Source organism: Urocampus carinirostris, chromosome 3 (genome assembly GCF_059441175.1).
Source record: "Urocampus carinirostris isolate Australia breed hairy pipefish chromosome 3, RoL_Ucar_1.0, whole genome shotgun sequence".
NCBI lineage: Eukaryota > Metazoa > Chordata > Actinopteri > Syngnathiformes > Syngnathidae > Urocampus > Urocampus carinirostris.
The window spans coordinates 11,393,331-11,404,397 of NC_142351.1; the positions used below are offsets into that span (position 1 = coordinate 11,393,331).

At 41.7% G+C, this 11,067-nt stretch overlaps 1 long non-coding RNA gene and 1 pseudogene across 1 annotated transcript; both read left to right on the forward strand.

The window, feature by feature from the left end:
* Nucleotides 1–4,718: 4,718 nt before the first annotated feature.
* On the forward strand, nt 4,719–6,635 carry LOC148368673 (uncharacterized). The gene is made up of 2 exons (XR_015849952.1): nt 4,719–5,417; nt 6,210–6,635. It is a non-coding gene; the product is annotated as an uncharacterized LOC148368673 (long non-coding RNA).
* On the forward strand, nt 5,411–6,635 carry LOC148368674 (general transcription factor II-I repeat domain-containing protein 2A-like; annotated as a pseudogene).
* Nucleotides 6,636–11,067: the final 4,432 nt, after the last annotated feature.

Here is an 11,067-nt window from a genome sequence, read left to right on the forward strand (position 1 = left end):
GACTAAACGGGATCGACGTAAGTCAGAGTCAAAAGGCTTGCCTTATGTGAACAGAGGTTCACCGACGGACTGATAAAGGGCGAGTGAGAGCACTGAGCTTAAATAGTAGGGGAACCAATCGGGTAACCATCAGCAGCTGGCGTCAACGAGCGGGCACAGGTGAGTGCAATGAGTAATCATTACATACATTTATGCCAGTTAATTATTTCCTTTTAACAATGATTTGTTTTAATAATTTTATAATAAACAACGTTTTAAAGGGACCTTGTGTATTATTCAGCACCTTTTAGTGGTAATAAAAATGCTTAATTCATTTAAAAACAATATTGATTTAAAAAATAAGCAAAAATGCATAAACTGTATTAAAAACAGGATTTTTTTGTTTATACTTGTCGGTCAATTAAATTTGCATTTATCTGACATAGCAAGAGGCTCACATGGAGGGATCTGACATGATTGTCTGCCATCTTGCTGCTAGGGATACTCCCAAAAAACAAAAACCTTATGAAAGGATGGACAAAAAGAGGAAAGAAAATGATGTGGTTAGTCATTTTGAGTCTCTGTAATTTATGTTTTTCCTTGTAACTTGTATTACTCGTTTACGGTTGCACTACACAATTTAGTGACATCTTGTGGTCAAAAATTACAGTTTCCCTTTATGAAACATGAATCATCTGCTATTTGCTGTATCAGATAAATACTGAATCCTCATTTATTGTGTTTCTTACATGTTATAAGGATTATTATGGTAAAATAATATAATTTCAAAATTGTATGTTGGCCTGGAGAGGGATGGCCGCCACCAGGCTTTACATGCCCAAGACACACCATCGGAAATGGTGCTCCAACGACCTTAGTGGTTAAGGGATCCATCAACCAACCATACCACAATCGCAAGTCCCCCACTGGTGGTTGCAGTGAATATCTATCAAAAAATGTACTAGCTTATATTTAAAATTCAATACCCTTCAGAATATCTAACTTTATGTTAAATATATAAAAAATTTACCAACTAATGAAATAAATGGACTCTCACAGAAAAACTGGAAAAGAAAATCCAGGCCATGGAGATGCGATGCTACAGGAAACTACTTGGCCTATGTGACACACAAAACGGGGCACAACACCATCAGGGGGCCCCTACCAAAAACTGTCGTCAACTCTGCTCAGAGAGAAACTTCAGCGGTATGGTCACGTCACAATATTATCATGACTAGCCAAGATAATTCTCCAAGGCACAATCCTAGGGGGGCTGGAGGAGAGGAAGACTGAAAAAGAACTGGGCAGACGACATTAAGGAATGGATGGGTGCCAACTTTGCCACGACCCAAAAACAAGTCAGGAACCATCAACAGTGGAGAACGCTGTCCAGAGTTGTGTCCTCATTGGTACCCCGACGACCCGTGCGGTTCAGGGATCAGTGAACTGTGAAAATATTTTAAATTATCTTAATATGAAGCTCTCTTGTTAAATGTATCATAAAATCCAGACTAAAGCGCACCTGATTATAAGCCGCACGCACCACATTTTACGGGCATTGAGAGTTTTGTTTTTACACAAGCCGCACCTGTATATAAACCGCATGCGCCCACAGTAAAACATGTAACAAAGTCACAAGTTTACCCCAAACCTGACTTTAGGTGCCGTGATTGTAACTATAGATAGAGTACACAATCCAAACACCACAAACGGCAACATGAACGGAAAATGATACCGGTAGTTAGAATTTAATGCAGATCTTTAAAATCCGGGTCCCGTTGAAAGTAATCCAATGAAAAAAATGTATATTTCCAAAGTTAGGGGTGGGAAAAATATATATCCACTATTGTCCGCTGCAACAACAAAGAGATTTAACTCAGCTTTACCCCACTTCCCGTCAGCCCGTGTTTGCTCCGCCCCTTCTTTTTGATTCTCCCGTAGGAAACATATCACAATAAGTCTCTAAAAAAAATACATTACAAAAATATATAGTTGCAAATACATATTATATATGGTTACACATATTTACAAAGAAAGACGGTACACCGAGAGCGTTTTCAAAGCTTTAATAATAATAATATAACTTTCATCCCAAACCGTGCCTGTGAAAGGTACCAACACGCTACTACTAACACGCTCGCGACGCATCAAGTGTGTCTGTTAAAAAAAAAAACGTAACGCAATTGCGAAATTCACGGTAAACCGTCCTCATCGTTCTCCTCTTAACTGTCGCCATCAAGGGCGTCTTCCTCATTATCGGAAAGAAACTAAGAGGATGCAGTCTACCTCGGCGCACTTATTCCACCGGTCTAAATCTTACCTTATGTACTGCTGCTGGTGGCCGTTAGAAAAATTACATAAATTGGCCGCTTCACTGAATAAGTCGCAGGGCTGAACATTTGGGAAAAAAGTAGCGGCTTATAGTCCGGAATTTACGGTATTTATAATCTCACCTAAACCTGGATTGCTGTAATATATCCCGATTATGTGTACCATGTTTGAGAACCAATGCACATCCATTTCTGAACAATATTCTGTGTATTGAATCATCTTCTGCGCAATTCGATATTCCCATAAAAACATACATGAAAAAGAAAAAAACACGTACTGGACAGAAACACCACCAAGCCCTTACTGACATGACATTTTTAACACGCTTGGTATGTAAAGTCCCAAAGCCCATAGCATTACGAGCAGCCTTGTGTAGGTGATGACATCACTTTACACTGACTTGTTTGGGCGGGGCAGGGCCACACTCCACCATCTGTGTTTTCCCCTCACACACAATATATATATTCCCCTAAGTCTAATATAACCTGATTCGATTTCATGTCAGCCAACTTCATTACCCTTCTAGTTACTGCTAGAAATGCTCCACCCGAATAAGAAGCATGTTCACATAAATGTCAGGCACCACACGGACCCTGGTGTAGATACCTGTGAACACGAATGAACATGCAGTACAACCACATTGACCTTCATCAACACAGGACAAGGTCGTTTTATATGGCTTGAATCCACCTCTCTGGGAGTTTGTGTCTCATTCCACTGGTTTTCTTGTCGTCATCCACATATTTATGAGATGATGAAAAGGGGGCTGGCCGAGCAATCCCTTTAAGCTATCCACATTTTAGGTTGAACCATTTGTGTTCCAACGGATTATGAAAAATTTTCCTACATTAGCGGAGCATCGCTCATATGTGACATGGATTTCAGACTATCTCATTAAAACTTGAGTTTAGCATCGAAGAGTCTGGTCAAGGTCACAATCATGCATATTTCCCAGATGGGGAAGACTAGAGCAAGCAGGCAATGGAAATACTGTAACATGTCAGTAAAGAGACAGTGTGAAGTTAGAAAAGCAAGATGTGCACCTCTTTTGTTATTTTAACTCAGTGTAGCTCCAATTGGCGAACATGCATCGAAGTCCAAGTCCATCATCCACTTTGCAACAATAGATAATTAGACGGACGGACAGACTGACGGACAGACGGACATACAGACGGACGGACGGACAGACAGACGGACAGACGGACAGACGGACAGACGGACGGACAGACGGACGGACGGACGGACGGACGGACGGACAGACGGACAGACGGACAGACGGACGGACGGACAGACGGACGGACAGGCGGACGGACAGACGGACGGACAGGCGGACGGACAGACGGACGGACGGACAGACGGACGGACAGGTGGACAGGCGGACAGACGGACGGACGGACAGGCGGACGGGCGGACGGACGGACAGACGGACAGACATACAGACATACGGACGGACCGACCGACCGACTGACCAATCGATTCCTGGCCACGGACACTAGCTCTTGGGACATGGAATGTCACCTATCTAGCGGGGCAGGGGTGTGTTAGGTTCAGAGGTTCTTACTAGATATAGTTGGACTCACCTTCACACTTACTGTTGTTTGTACTTATGCCTGAAACGGCAGTTCCGAAGTACCCACCCTTCTTGAAGTCCTTGGAGAGTATGCCAATGACGACTCTCCCTGGGGACTTCCTGGTTCTGCTGAGGGACTTCAGCGCTCACACAGACAATGACAGTGAGACCTGATGCAGTGGTTGGGAGAACAGGGCACCCTAGTCCAAACCTGAGTTGTTTTACGTTATTGGACTTTTGTGCTTCTCTTCAGTTGTTCATAACAAACACAGCACTCAAGCATAAGGGTGTCCATATGTACACTTGGCACAAGGATACTCTCTCCCACATTTCAAAGATCAACTCAAGTTTTTTTCATTGTACTTGCGGCCATATGTTTTGGACACTAAGGTAAGGAGAGGTGCGAAGCTGTCAGCTAATCATCACCTGCTGGTGAGTCAGCTCCAATGGGGAAGATGCCAGTGTTACCTGGCAGACCCAAGCGTGGCGTGTTGTGAGGGTCTGTTGGGAATGTCTAGCGGAATTTCCTATCAGAAAGAGTTTCAATTCCCACCTTAGGTAGAACTCTATTCATCCATTATCTGCACCGCTTCTCACCAGTAGGGTTGCGGGGGTCCTGGAGCCCACCCCCGCTGTCTTCGGGGAGTGGGCAAGAGACACCCTAGACTAGACCTGGGCAAATTACGGCCCGCGGGCCACATCCGGCCCTTTGTACGTCCCTGTCCGGCCCGCGTAAGACCAATCATAAACACCATAAATAAATAAAAAAATTTAAACTTTTATTTTGAAATTTTATTTTGACTACATATACACGTCACACGCGTATACACTTGAGTGAGTGAAGGTGATACTGTTCGCCAGGGTACCCTCAAGATGTCGGCACACCCCAAGAAAAGAAAAGTTGATAACGAATGCCGTATTTTCAACAAGACATGGACTGCCAAATATTTCTTTACAGAAATTAAAGGTAAAGCAGTGTGCTTAGTCTGTGGTACACAGGTTGCTGTGTTTAAAGAATATAATTTGAATCGCCACTACACGACCAAGCATGAAGATGAATACAGAAACCTGTCTGGTGAAGAGCGTGCAAGGGAGTCTGATGCATTGCTAGCAAAACTACAAACCCAACAAGGATTTTTCACTAAACTTCACACTTCCAGAGATGCAGCCGTCAGGACAAGTTATGTAATTTCTCATAAAATCGCCAGAAAAAGTAGGGCATTTTCCGACGAAGAGTTTATTAAGGAGTGTTTATTGGACTCTGCTGAGCTGATGTGCCCAGAAAAAAAGGGCGCGTTTGAGAACGTTTCACTCTCCCGACGCACTGTAACGAGGCGGATTGAGGAAATCACGGGAAATTTAGAGCTTCAGCTGAGGAAAAGAGCGGCGGACTTTGACTTTTTTTCTCTGGCTTTGAATGAGAGCTGCGATGTACGTGACACCGCCCAGCTGCTCATCTTCTTACGTGGGATAACCGCAGACTTTCAAATCACGGAGGAGTTGGCATCCTTGCAGTCAATAAAAGGGACAACCACAGGTAATGACTTGTTCAGAGAGGTAAATGCATGTATGGATGTATGGACATGTTAGAACTGAAATGGAACAAGCTTGCAGGTGTGACAACAGATGGTTGTCCAAATCTGGCCGGGAAAAATGTTGGACTTTTAAAGAGAATGCAGGATAAAGTGACAGAAATGAACCCTGATCAGAAATTGACATTTTTGCATTGTATCATACATCAGGAAGTGTTGTGTAAGACAGTGTTAAAAATGAAACATGTTGTTGATTCTGTCACTAAAATAGTTAACTTCATCAGAGCGAGAGCTTTAAATCACAGTTTGTTGCTTTGTTGGAGGAAAATGAGGCTGAACATGGTGACATAAGCTATCACTGCACTGTTAGGTGGCTCAGCCTTGGCAAAATTCTGAAAAGTGTCTGGGACCTGAGAAACCAGATTCAGGAGTTCTGTGTTCAGAAAGGTCATGACGTCTCAGAACTTTCAGATGAAGACTGGTTGGCAGACCTCGGATTCACTGTGGATGTGACCGCACTAATGAACGAACTTAATGTCAAACTGCAGAGCAAGGGCCTTTTTGTGCATGAGATGTACAGTGCAGTGAAGGCTTTTATGAGAAAACTGTAGCTTCTCTCAAGCCAAGTGAAGGACAACATTCTGACCCACTTGCCAACACTTAAGGAAGCCAAAAGATCAGGCGATCACCTCCAAAAGTACTCAACCATGTTAGAAACATTGCATGCAGAGTTTTCAAGGCGATTTCAAAACTCTTGAGAGTGAAATGCACATGGTCTCTTCTCCCTTCAACTGCAGTGTGGATGATGCCCCAAGTGAAGTTCAGATGGAACTCATAGATCTGCAGTCTGACACACTTCTGGCAGATCACTTCAAGTCAGTCTCACTGCTGGATTTTTACTCCCTCAAAGAGGAGAACTTTCCACACCTGAGGAAGCATGCTCAGAGGATCCTAGTCCTCTTTGGATCTACCTATCATTGTGAACAGACATTCTCAGTTATGAAGTTTAATAAATCCAAACATAGATCCTCTATGACTGTTGACCACCTCTCAGCTGTCCTTCGCATAGCCACTTCAGACATTCCGCCAGATTCCAATGCCCTTGTTCAAGCCCAGAACAGACTGGATTATTCTCACTGAAGAGGTAACATGAGGTGGAGAACATTACAAGTTATTGTTTGTGGAAATTAACAAGTTAAAAATAAATTGCACTGGTTCAATGATTGTTTTTCTTATTTAACCAATACACCACAATTTCACATAGCCTAATATAAATATTTACAGAGTGCTATATTCTTCTGATTATCAGCATCAGCTATTCAAAATATTTAATTTGAGCATTTTACAATGAAAGAAAGTTGGTGGCCCTCTGACACAATTCAGGTTTCTCATGCGGCCCCTGATAAAAATTAATTGCCCACCCCTGCCCTAGACTGATTGACAGCCAGTCGCAGGGCACATAGAGACAGACAACCATTCACTCACGCATTCACACCTAGGGACAATTTGGACCAGCCAATTAACCTGAGATGCATGTTTTTGGAATGTGGGAGGAAACCCGGAGGAAAACCCACACAAGCACAGGGAGAACATGCAAACTCCGCACAGGAAAGCCGGTAGCTGGATTTGATCCTATAACCTCAGAACTTTGCCACGGACGTGCAAACCACTTAACCACCGTGCCGTCCTCCGGCAGAACTCATTACATATTTCAAATGAGGCCTGCGCTTAATTTCAACATTATGTTATTTAAATTTTCTGGGAATATTGAAGATTTCATTTACTTCTGTTTAAAAGGACCATGTGTATATTGACCACTGGATGTTAATAAATAAGTGCTAAAAAGCACAAGGAGGAATATAAACTATGGAGACCAAAACAACCATTTTCCTTTAGTCAGTTTTGCAAGGTTTTAGGGTTTTTGATACCCGTAGCAGCAAGATGTCAGACAAATATGTTGTCTCCCTCGACATGAGGCTAATGTAAAATAAATGCATATTTCTCTACCCTCTAGTATTTAAAAATATACATGTTATTTTGTTAGTTCGCGTATTCTGGACTATCATTTAAACCAATATTTTTTAAAGAATGAGGATTTTTTTAACACTAGGAGGCACTCAATAGTACACACTGTCCCTTTAAGTAAAAAATAAGTGAATATTAAATTGTATATGAAATGCACAATTTAAATGAACCAAATGAAATGCTAAAGATTGTTGAAATTAAAATGTAAAATACATTTTGAAATACAGAACGGATTGAAAACATTTGGTTGGTTGGTTAATTGGTTGAATCTCTTAACCGCCATTTCCTGTGGTGTGTCTTGGGGAAGTACAGTCTGGTGGCGCCCATCCCTCTCCAGGACAACATGCGTTTGAATATATTGTTGCTATATGTAATGAATGTCAGCCAAAGGTGTTCCCTTACAATTTTAAACCACAAAATCTGGCCCTTTTTGCAAAAAGTTTGGACGGCCCTGTACAAAATCAAAAGCCATAAACAACGAAATCCAATCTCTTTAATCGATTTTTATCAACGTCAGCAAAGTCCCCAAGCTCAGTCCACCCTTGGAGCCTCCGCCCTCCTGAAGATCTCCACCTCTGCATACTTTTGTCCAAGCAGGATCGGAATTTGGAATCTCAGCTCCTCGGCAAGAGTCAGCTGGTTCGCTTTGCATCCTGTTCCTCCCCTCAGCGTAGTAACAGCTGCCAAATACGTCAATGTTTTGTATCTGTGTGCCTAAGAGGGCCCCTTCTGAACTCAAGACCACTTTGGAGAATTCGATTTAAGGTCAAAGTAGGACTCCAAGGTCGTAAGGCGCGGTCACATTTGTGAGCCAGTTCATGCAAAGGCCACGATATCATCACATAGTATCTGTAATGTGTTAAGGATACACGCATTTAAATCCCTCCATTATCTGCACCACTTATCCTCAGTAGGGTAGGGGGGTCATCTTTGGGTAGTGGGCAGGGGACACCCTGAACAGGTTGCCAGCCAGTCACAGGGTTCACAGAGTCAGAAAACTCACTCGCTCATTCACATCTAGGGACCATTTGAACCGGCCAATTAACCTGACATTGTCAGGAACCAGGACAGGATCAGGACCCAATCGCGTGACGTTCTCACACAAGCCTTTATTTTACGGGAAATGGGCAGTCATGCACGTTAGGCAGCCGATCTGGCGTGGAAAGAAGGGAAGCCAGAGACCGACGAGATCGCTAACGAATCAGGATAACGAAAATAAACAGGAGAATCTAGACGGGAACAAAAACTGGAGAAACTAACAAACAGGACCCTACTGTTTTTGCACTACTGGCAGTTCTCTTATAACTAGCCACTCCTTTGCACATCTGTTCTCCTCTGCACTATCGTACTCCAGTGTTATTGTTATTGTATAGTGACTTCTTTACCTGACTGCCCATTTTGCACATCTGGTTAGCTGCTCCTCTTGCACTCTTTGCACTACTGCATAATACTATACATAGCTATAATTATTAGTATATTATTAGTACTTCAATACTCCAACTCAATACAACATTTTATTTATATCTGTACATTCAAGGAAACTGTGCGGGTCAGATGTATCGACATTTCGTTCGGCATACACGTGTACAAGAATGACAATAAAATATACCTGGATCTGAATCTGAATCTCTAAAAAACAGACGGGAACAAAACAGGAACCCGAAATTAAACAGGACAAAAATACATGGGAACAATACCGGACTGAAGATCTCAACAGGAAACCCGGACCGAGTCAGAACCCACGTCTTGTAGGGCAGAAGTTCATTTGGCGGGCTGACAACCGAAGCAAGAGAGCGCTGAGCTTTATATAGAAATCCAATCTATCAACCAGCCCCAGCTGGCGCCCCCTGGGCGGGGTCAATTGGGCACCGTGGCAACCGTGACACACATGGGCGCGGCCAATTGGGCGCCAGGGTGACCATGACAGACATGCATGTTTTTGGATTGTTGGAGGAAACCAGAGTGCCAGGAGGAAACCTAGGCAGGCACAGGGAGAACATGCAAACTCCACACGATGAGGCGCCAAAATAAATAGAATGTAATGTATACATAAAATATCTTCATTTTAGGATTCTGATCGAAATGGTCTGGGACTGGATTTTTCCTCAGGTTGATACCCTGCTCAGAATCTTTTCATTTGTATTTTGTATCCATGGATACACAAAACTAACCTTTTTTTTCAAGCGATCAAAAACGTGGTTAATATTCCATCTGTTTCCTGCACATTGCTGCTTGTTGCAGTTATGCATTTCCAAACATCTGCAGAGGGAAACAATCTGGAAGGCATTGTATCTTTTTCCAGCTATGGCAGACTAAAGCTTTCCAACTCACAGCACAACGCAACCTGGACTCGATTCAGCTGGACTCTCACCGATGATTATTTACAAAATTCGGTTTCTGCGGATCACACCATCGGATACTCACTACACAAATATGCAGTGAAAAAAGGCGGCAACTTTTATGACCATATTTTACAAAAAAACTGAGTAGTATATAAACCACAAATCATTACATCTTTGGCAGGGTTGTGTAGGGTTACTTTAACTGGATTACTTTCAATGACTTTTGGATTACTCCAATACCAAATATGCTAATAAAAGACAAAAGAAACTAAATAGGAATAGAATTATGACTCACAAAAGGTGGTAAACTTTCTCTTCTGGCTTTGAAAAATAAGTTTGACACCCCTTCTCTATATGTTTTTTAAAGGCAATAGTATTTCTTGTGTATTATATTTATGTTTATTAATGTAAGTGTGATCGATAGTTTATTTGTTATGCTTTTCCTGTCCAGGTGTACATCATCTCTGCACCAAGTCAGAACCTTTAATTTCAAATGTTTTTGTCAAATTTCACATCATTGTTTTTGCTTCATATTTCAACACAAATGTACTGTATTTAGAAATTAAATAGATAATCATTTAATGAAAGATTTTTGTCTACTAAGGCAAATTTCCCTGCTTTTAAACATGCTATGCCTTTTAGAGACAACTTCATGATGAGACTGCTGTTAGTCATGCGCATTGTTCAGTCTTGCTGAAGTCCTGACCAGGGTTGGGTAGGGTTACTTTAACTTGATTACTTTCTATTACTTTTGGATTACTCCAATACCAAATATGCTAATGAAAGACCAAATAAACTAAATATGAATAAAATGATGACTCACAACACGTGGTAAGCTTTCTCTCCTGGCTTTGATCTCTTTGATCTCCGGCAAAACTAACATAAAATGCGACAGAAACAAAATGAAAATAAATCCAAACAGCTTGCCAACATCTTTTTTGCCGTTCCATTTATTCCGTTACTCCCCAAACCTGCACAAAATTTTGTAATTGTATTCATATTTAGTTTCTTTTGTCTTTTATTAGCATATTTGGAATTGGAGTCATCCAAAAGTAATTGAAAGTAATCCAGTTAAAGTAACCCTACCCAACCCTGGTCTTGACACAAGTGATAAAATATGTATCATATTCTCTACTTTAAATATTATTTTTAGTCTGTAAATATGTTGTTTTTTCATTTAATAGTTGTGTTTTTGTTTTATTTTTTTTGAAAAATCTGCCTTTCCTTAGTTTATGGCATCACTTTGGATATAGCGCTCCCTTGCGGCCTTTTTGTGTAAAAGGTTTCT